Source organism: Halyomorpha halys, unplaced genomic scaffold (genome assembly GCF_000696795.3).
Source record: "Halyomorpha halys isolate HHAL.00 unplaced genomic scaffold, Hhal_1.1 Scaffold82.1, whole genome shotgun sequence".
NCBI classification, from domain to species: domain Eukaryota; kingdom Metazoa; phylum Arthropoda; class Insecta; order Hemiptera; family Pentatomidae; genus Halyomorpha; species Halyomorpha halys.
This window is the reverse complement of record NW_027109449.1, coordinates 1485457-1493875: the sequence shown is the minus strand read 5'-3', so window position 1 is coordinate 1493875 and position 8419 is coordinate 1485457. Positions and strand designations below refer to the sequence as shown.

The window sequence follows — 8419 nt, the reverse complement described above, 5'->3', positions numbered from 1 at the left end:
TGGATGAGGCCTACTAGCCTACCTGGACGAGGCCTACTAGCCTACCTGGATGAGGGAAGCTGCAATAAAGGGTAGACGTGACCGCGACGGCACCAGATAAACAATATCAATATTTCAATACCTGAGACCCCAAAGATTTGCCCTTAAGTCGTATTATAAAATGGTATCACTGAAACTCCATTCCCTCTAACATACGTCATGTACCCATTTTAATTAGTCTATTTATCCAGACTGTTTTATGGCCAAAAAATGTTGTTATAAAATTAAAATTACCTTTGTAATTGTTCTAAAGGGACCTAGTCCCAGAATAATAAATAATTTTTCATTTCATTCCATTCTCAAATATAGCAATAGGGAAACATTGCCCAGTCTGCTAGTCTAATATGCAAAACATTATAATAATAGAGTTTGACCTCAATATTTGAATAAATGTATATTTAAAATTGTTTACATGCTTCCTGTGTACAATTAGTATTATGTAAGATACGTCGCTATTCAAGCAAAGCAGGCCTATTTACATATGTCTTTCAATTTATATTTATACAAATTTCTACATATTTTACTCAATTAGTACTTTCAAGGGATAGGATTTTCAACTACTTGAAAATACCAAATATGTACATAAAAAACTAATATTTTTATATATAATCTTTACACTTTCTTGAGACTGTTTATTATTGTATAAATAAAATAGATTTTAATGTAGTTTATAACCTATATCTTCGAAGAGGGTAGTTCTTCTATGAGATTTGCATATGAAATTTTGTCCAAACAAGGAGAAATTTATTTATTTCAGCAAATATCATGAAAACTAATAGTTATACGTAGATAAACGTCATAAACAACTTAATTGCCTATAAAACTTCATTTCTATTATTTATTTATCACATAATTGTGCAATAAGAAACTTATACTGTTTTAAAGAATGATTTACAGTGTCATGAAATAACTTTTTTATGTTTTCTAATGCCATAGAAGCAGGAATAAAACACGAGTTTCAGTTTCTGCAACAGAGCAACAGAAAATGGAGATTGGTAATTTAAGGCCATTTGAAGGCCATGTCTTCTAGATTTTCGAGCGTTTTAAAATTGCAATCAGACAACCATGGAACTATTTGAATTAACTTTTAATATAATTAAATTGTAATTGTAGGACGATGGTCCAGCGGTAAAAAAAGGTATAAAAATAGCAGAGCACAATTTATTAGTAAGTGACGTTTCGTCCCATTTTGTAAGGCTTCACCAGGGCTGAAACATTTTCAAAAATTATTAATTATTATACATATACAGTACGTCATATTTAAATGGTAATTTAGATCTGGTATTGATGCGGTCGATTTTTCCGTGTAGAGCGTAATTATTCAATTCAAGGTTTTCATCCCAATTTTTGATTACTTCTATGAAAATTATGTATAATTAATAGTCAAAATTAACGAGTCTGCCAAGTATAGGTAGGGGGAATAAAAAATGGGGCCTGTTTCAAAACGTTAAAAATAAGTAATTTTTCATTCGAACTCTGTATCTTAAAAACTACTAACAATAATAGAAAATCTAAGAGAACATCATTTAAAGTAGAGTAAATTTGCTATAAGCCCTAATAGAGCTATTTACATATAATAGTTCTCGAGATATAGCTTTTTAAAAAGCAACATTTCATAAAAAAATGTGTCTGTGAAATATAGGTAGGGTTTCAAAGGCTGTTTCAAAACCTTAATTTTTCATTCGGAGCTCTATAACTTAAAAACTACTAACAACTGTTTCTGAGATACAGATTTCGTAAAATAAATTAACCGACTACTAATCTTCCAGTACATTTTTAAGAAATGTTACTTTTTAAGCAAAGCTATATCTCGAGAACTATTAGACTTAAATAGCTCTGTTAGGGCTAATATTTCAGAAAAATTATACTTTAAATAATGTTCTCTTAGATTTTCTAGTGTTGTTAGTAGTTTTAGGCTAGAGAGCTCCGAATGAATAATTAAGGTTTTGAAACAGCCGCCATTTTTTATTCCCCCTACCTATATTTCATATAGTTTCATATAGTTTCGATAGTAATTATACATAGTTTTCATTAAAGTAATAAAAAATTGGGGTGAAATAACTGCATTTTTTTCTTCCGGGATGCATATAACACCAAAGAAAAGGAAGATACCATTCACTTCTTGGTAACCTGTCATAGGTATAGTTAGAATAAGATGTGTTGAACAGCGGACTTGCTCCCCAGAACATCTATTCACCTTGCTAGAAGGCTCTAGTTGGAGAGCTGTTAGAAACTATGCACGACGAGCTACACTGTAAAGAGCTAAGTTGGTTAACATTTGGAGGATCAATCCCATACACAGTTTGTTAAAAGATTGATAGTATTATTTTGTTTCCTTTAACATGAATACCATATTGTTATTTTAAATTAATGTTTGTTGAATTTTTAAATCATATGACATAAAAAAAAAATTGTTATTTATAAGTTTTAGTTAAAATAACACACAGTGTTGAGTATTGATAGTGAAGTGAAAGAATATAGTGGAAGGTTACAGTGCTGCTGTTGTTATGTGGTGTCCTAAGGTGGTGAAGCTTATTGTTTAGTCTAATTTTGTGATCTGTTGTATATAAAATCTTATAATTTAACTATTGTTTTGTGTTGTATGTAAACATTATATTTTGTTACAATACAAGCGTTTGACTTGAACTTTTACACTTTATTTAATAACGTTTGGAGGTATCTATAAATTGGGTAAATTTATTTGATTCCCGACACACAGGCTTTAATAGACAAGTAGTTTTTCCTTTTTTTTTATTAATAAAAACATTTCATTCATTCATTTAGTTATAGAAAACATGATAGATATAAAAGAATTATACAAAAGATGAAAATTTAGTAACAAAAAAAAAACATTATAGAGGTGTACATGATTTGAATAAACTAAAAGCAAGAATAGTAATGTGTGGTAGTATTGAAAATGTATTACTTGAGTAGTGAATTGAAATAATAATTTGCAAGAGTAATAACCCATATTGTGCAATCACTGGGCAAAAAGGAATTGAGCTCAGATACAAGCAGTTGGAAAGTATCTGCAGTTTTAGGTTTATCTTTGAAATCGGAAAAGTTATAATAAATCGATACGCAAGCGTGCGATCATAAAATCGATAGCATATTCGTTTACTGCGTCTCAAGAAACATATAACTGGATCCCAATATATCAGAAATCAGTATAGTTAAAATAAATCGATACGCGATATTAAAATCGATAGCATTTTCATACTCTGCATATCCCGATATATAAAAACGGACCCTTATATGTTAGAAACCATTATAATTAAAATGAATCAATAGCATTTTCAGATCCTGCATATCCCGAAACATAAAATCGGACCTTTATATGTTAGAAAACAGTATAGTAAAATAAATCGATATCATTTTCAGATTCTGCATATCTCGAAACATAAAAATGGACCCTAATGTATTAGAAATCAGAAAAGTTAAAATAAATCGACAGTATTTTTATTTTTTAGGTCTCCTAAAACACTCAAAAGGACCCCTAAAAGTTAGAAATCAATAATAAATCGATTCATGATCTTAATATCGATAGCATTTTAATTTTCGTCATCTCCTGAAACATGTAATGGACCTTTGTATGGTAGAAATCAGAAATTGTATCTTGCATCTTAGATACTCACAGCTAAACTGCCAAGTAATATCTGAGGAAAGTATTTGAAGTTGCTTACTAGTGAGCTACAAGTTCAGATACTGTACTTGCAAAAAAGGACTTCGGTCAGTCAAGTACAAAGTACTCGAAAGGAACTGTATCTGCACATACTTTCCTTCTACAGTCCAAGCTTGGAAGCTTCTCGATCCCAAGCCAGCACCCTCCCAATATCCCAGTTTTTCCCTCTTTTCTCTCTTACTCTAGAGATGTAGTTCATTATATTCTATGTCGCCCTCTTGGGCGTTTTCCTGTTGGTCTGTCCTCAAAATATTTTCTTGGATCCCAGTCTTCACTCATCCGACAGAGATGTCCAAATCAGATGGTTTCTCTTGTCAATGGTATCCTTTATGGAGACAGTTCCAACATCCTGTCTTGTCCTCTCTTTTCGTATGCGATCCCTCCTAGTTCGGCCTACCATTCTCCATAGGTATCTCATTTCCATTGCAGTGACTCTGCTGAGGTGCTTATCAAGTGGTACCCAGCATTCACTCCCGTAAAGGAGGGTAGGTAGGTATATAACCTTGAAGATATGTACTTTAACATTCTTCTCAACCTCCCTCATCCTTATAACTGTGTTGCAGAGGAGGCAGTATATTGCTTTTGCCTTCTTTATCCAATGGGATATCTCTTTGTCTACCTTGGTCTGTTGTTTTGTCAATTTACCATTTACACCTACCTTTTTAGCTTGTCCGTTGTTATTTCTAGTAAGTATTATTGCTATTTCTAAAAAGTTCTATATTTACAATTCTATCATACATAATTGGTTTCATATTCTTCTATTATTATATCTGTCACCCCAGTGAATATGTGGTCAAGTCGAATTTTGATCAAAATGAGTTAAGTGGTCTAAGAGAATCACAGAGGCAACATCTTCATTGTGCATAAGTGTCTAAGTCAGTCAACGTTTTAAAACAGAGTTATTGGTCAAGTCTGTTGTCAACGATCGGTGAATAATTAGTGATAAGACATATCAAATTGGTGTAAAACAAGTAACAAGTTACCAACGTTTTGGTAGTATTGACGAAATTTCGATGATTTACCACAAACACCAGATTTTACATAAATGTTCAAACTTTAAAAGTTGTCCCCTGAAAAGTAAGGAATTTTGACTTAACCACATATTCACTGGGGTTACAGATATTTCCTTAACTTAAGCTGTCTCTTATTTTTTTTTTGTATACTTTCCTACTTTCTTTATATAATTATTTTAATTTGTTATCACTTCTTACAATGTTTTTATCTTGTTCTCATTTAGCCCTGACGAATCCCTGCAAATTGGGGCGAAACGTTGGTTAACATGAAATAGTTTTCTCTAATATCCTGTACCTTTATTGACCGCTACCAGGACTAAAATAATCTTCCTACAGTCTAATTCATACGGTCAACTATCTTCTTTCAGTTGTAATAGCTTATTTGCTATTTTTGAACCTTTTTTTAAACGCCACTCAGACCATCTTCTAAAAAGTGTTCTTGTTTTTGTAAGACGGCATTACGAACGTGAAAGTCATAAACATTGAAGAAGGAAAGTGTATAAAAGAATTTTATAAAAAATTCATGTTTTGTCTGCCCGTCCTTTGTGCTTCGGAAGGTGATGTTCGTTGATTCCGTCTTTTAAAAAGGACCTTTTTAATAATTCCAAATCAAGTGAACATTATCTAAGGAAATATCCTGAACTGACCTTACATCCACTCCAAATTACCACAAGAAGAAGATGGTTTGCGGTTTTGCTCAAAGAACTTTGACAAACCAAAATACTTTGTTCCAAAGCTATGTTGATGGTGATTCTGCAGCAACCACTTCTCAGGCTCAATAATTGTTGGGAAATCCGATTGAAAAAAAAAAAAATCAGGTTTCTATCTCTTACAATTACTCTATCATCGCACCTACTATTCCAAGGTTTTAATTTAAAATATAGCTTCTCGTAATAACATTGTATTTATGAAAAAAGAAAATCAAAAATTGAAGACACCTCAGGAGAAGTAGACAAAAACGGAACTACAAGACTTCTTGTCTTATAAACAAATGTAGGTTCTTGAAAAGATCCAATATGATATAATTTTACATTAAAAAATTTAAAATCCAAGTGTTATCCCTTAGAATTGAAGGTTTTTAAAATATAAAAAATGAATTATTGTCTTTATATACACATTTGTTTTAAAATTATTTCATTTATATGTACATATATGGAATTTTTGTTACATGAAAGTTTTAGCACGAGAAATAATAAACATACAGTAAATAAATGTAGAAATTAGTGAAATATATAAATTAAGTAAAATATGTGGTATGAAATTGGTTAAAGTTCATCCCATATTTGTTAAATCATGAAAATTGTTTTAAACGTTTCGGCCCTTATCAAGGAGATAACCAGAATTATACATTTGTATTTATTTTCGCTATATTTCCATCTTTTGTTTAATTTATTCTTATTAAAAGAGGGGAAAAAATTAAAGAATAGTTCTCGTATATTGCATAGGGAATTAGCCTGCATATGAAATAACATTTTTTTAAAATCAATTATGACGGGATATACTGTAAAGAACTGAAGAGAAATAATAATAATACATTATTATTTCTGGGAAGAGTCCCTTTAGAATAATAGAGAGCTAAATGTTGGCTGAGTAGCCTCAGAGATACTTAAACAAAAATACAAAGAAATGTGAATAGTCATTATAAAAAATAATTACTTTCTAACTTTAATCTGTCGGACAATAAGAAAAAAAAATGATCTATCTCCATGTAAAGGAACTCTTCCTAGAATAAATAAAGTGTTATTACTATTTCTCTTCTGTAGTAAGCTCTAAAAACAGACATATATTTTGCATAATTTGTGCATAATCCATGCAAATAGTATATTGTATGCATAACATTATTGCACATGTTACTAAATTTATGTTGCAAAAGAAAATTATTTACAGATATTTAAATTAAAAAAAAAGAACTTATATCTTAAAATTATGACATATTTATTTTTTATAGAAACTACATTGTCTCATTAGCATTTATACATGTAGATGCCACAAAAATATTGTATATATAATTATTTATGTATGCTTGAATAATACGGAACTAAGAAACCAGAAAGAACTAAAATCAAACGGCAAAAGAGAAGAAAGCAAAATGAGTAAAGAGAATGCTAAGTGTAAAAAGAAATACATCTAAATCTAATTATCTTTCATTATAATAAATAGTTTTTGTTTTTTTAATATTTATTTATTGCTATTTACAACTGTACATTATAATACATTTAGTAAATCTGATCTAAGTTAAATTGGAGTGTTACAGGCGTGTAGAGAAACTACCCATTGGTAGCACTCTAATCCTAATAATAAAAAATACATTTTACATTAGCTGGTCTCGTGGCCATCTTCTTATAATAACTAGTAAAAATATTAAATATTGAAAAAATATAATACATAAAAAGTGTACATGTGATATTTTCGAAGAGTGTACTCACTATTTGCCAACAATAAACAGGATAGGACTGACCCCAAATTTATCCGAAACTCTCGCAGATGAGAAAGGTAAAATTACACGAGTATTTGAATTTTTAAAAGCACATCGCCTTCTTTATAAATTATAACTCCTCTTCGATTTTTATGTTTTTTATTTATTTATTTTATTTTATTTTTTTAATTATTTTTCTATTTTTTTTTTTTTACTTTCATCATCCCATAGGCGTTGATGACCAGAGGGTTTTACGCCTTTAAGCAACAATCAACAACAACAACAAGTGTACATGTTCATGCATAATTATTTACCATTAAATTAAAAAAGAAAACCAAATATACATGCATATAAAAATGAATACATTTAAATAAATGTAACAATGATATAAAAAGTTATAAATATTTTTAAAAAATGTAATAAATATAAAAATAGCAAATAGTAACAAATAAAAAACGGTATATAATAGATATAGAAATCTTTGATTTACTTTGACAGATATGACTTGTAATATGGAATTCAAATCCTTTTTATTTTCTATGAGTCCAATAAACACTATAAAAAAAGTTCTAACAAAATGCATATAATATCATCGTGTTCACTTTATTTAATCTAACAACTAAAATCTTCACTTGATAATATGACAAAAGAGTGTCTTATTATTATTAACTTGCAATAACTCTGAATATAAAAGTATTTTGACAAGTATTTTATTGAGAAAATTGAAACTTACTTGGGCCTTAAAGTTTTCCGAAAATCCGCCTCTGTATGATAACGCAATTTATAATTTTCTTTTCGATGAACCAAGACACAGTGGCTCTGTTGGAGGCTAATGAGAGACTGAAATTCCGCAAGGCGCTAGCAGGAAAATGGGAAATAACCGGTCCTTGAGTTCTCCTTGAAGCACATAAAATAATCTAGGCCTTTTTCATCTCTAATTTAGTAAAATTTCAACTATCAATACTTTTTTTATTCTGTATCGCTCTTTTTTTTTTTTTTTAATATTTTTGAAAATAAAATACGTCGTTATCAATGTCTTTTCAAGCACTAAGAAAGGAAAAATAAAACCAATATTGTTCGAATTATTTACAATTGATGAAATATTCAATTAAAAAGCAAAAACAGATAATAAGTCAGTATAAAAATGTATAAATATATTCACTCTTATCATAAAAACTAATTTTTGTACTGAAAAAAACTAAAAATTTCCAAATGTAAAGAGAACCCCTGTTCAATCTGGATTATCAGGATAATCCCCGGGATACAATG

General features: G+C 29.8%; 1 protein-coding gene across 1 annotated transcript in view; it reads right to left on the bottom strand.

Moving 5' to 3' along the window:
* The window catches only part of LOC106692996 (L-sorbose 1-dehydrogenase), a 17662-nt gene extending 9685 nt beyond the window's left edge, over positions 1-7977 (bottom strand). Inside the window, exon 1 of the mRNA XM_014439294.2 lies at positions 7884-7977. The gene's annotated coding sequence lies outside the window, so the exon portion shown is untranslated. The remainder of the gene's footprint in view (positions 1-7883) is intronic.
* Between the last annotated feature and the right edge of the window lie 442 nt (positions 7978-8419).